Here is a 721-nt window from a genome sequence, read left to right as displayed (position 1 = left end):
TCTAAAAAAATTTAAAGCACTTTCTTTTCGCACGTATTATTTTTATTTGACACTAGGAATGAGCGACTCAGCAGACACTTATTGTATTCGATAACTATCATTTATATCGATAGTGCATTTCGAGTGTTTCTCTAATCATTCTATAATCAAATTCTAATGTTGTTCTCTAAGCTTGAATTCGATTCGAGAAACATTAGAAAACTATATTAGAATTCTAATGTAAAATCTAGCTTTTTCTCTAACGTTAGAGACAGTGTTTGCTGGGTATACTTTACAGGATCACTTCTGTAGTTAGTCTTCATTTAAATTTTTTTTGAAATCGACCCGCGATGACGAGGTTTATCGTTTTATCTGACAGCGGGAGGTTTATGAACTTCATTTCTAATATTGTGTTGTGGCATATAAGAAATGATGTTTCTTCGAAAATCGCTCGCTTACAACGGATAAAACGACTTCTGAGTGGTGATTTTAATGAATAAATTCCAAGGTTTTACGCAAAAATAATGCGGTCAATAAATACAGTAAACTTATGTATGCTTGCGCATTATTTTTCTTTCGTTCGTCTTTCATTTTTGCGAATTCTCAACTATTTTATGTGACTTTATTTCTTTCGTCTCTCTTTTTTTTGAGCGAATTCTTTGAATTTCTGAACGCGCACATGTGTATACATACATAAATTCATATGAGCATGTGCTGGTACACAAGATAGGATAGAAGATGT

At 32.5% G+C, this 721-nt stretch overlaps 1 non-coding gene across 1 annotated transcript; it reads left to right on the top strand.

Annotated features, from left to right (window-relative positions):
• Window positions 1–260: 260 nt before the first annotated feature.
• Window positions 261–464, top strand: LOC120773183. Its single transcript, XR_005705142.1, has one exon. It is a non-coding gene; the product is annotated as a small nucleolar RNA U3 (small nucleolar RNA).
• Window positions 465–721: the final 257 nt, after the last annotated feature.

This window comes from Bactrocera tryoni, chromosome 3 (genome assembly GCF_016617805.1).
Source record: "Bactrocera tryoni isolate S06 chromosome 3, CSIRO_BtryS06_freeze2, whole genome shotgun sequence".
Classification (NCBI taxonomy): domain Eukaryota; kingdom Metazoa; phylum Arthropoda; class Insecta; order Diptera; family Tephritidae; genus Bactrocera; species Bactrocera tryoni.
Note: the sequence above shows the minus strand (reverse complement) of the source record. Positions and strands in the feature narration are given on the sequence as shown.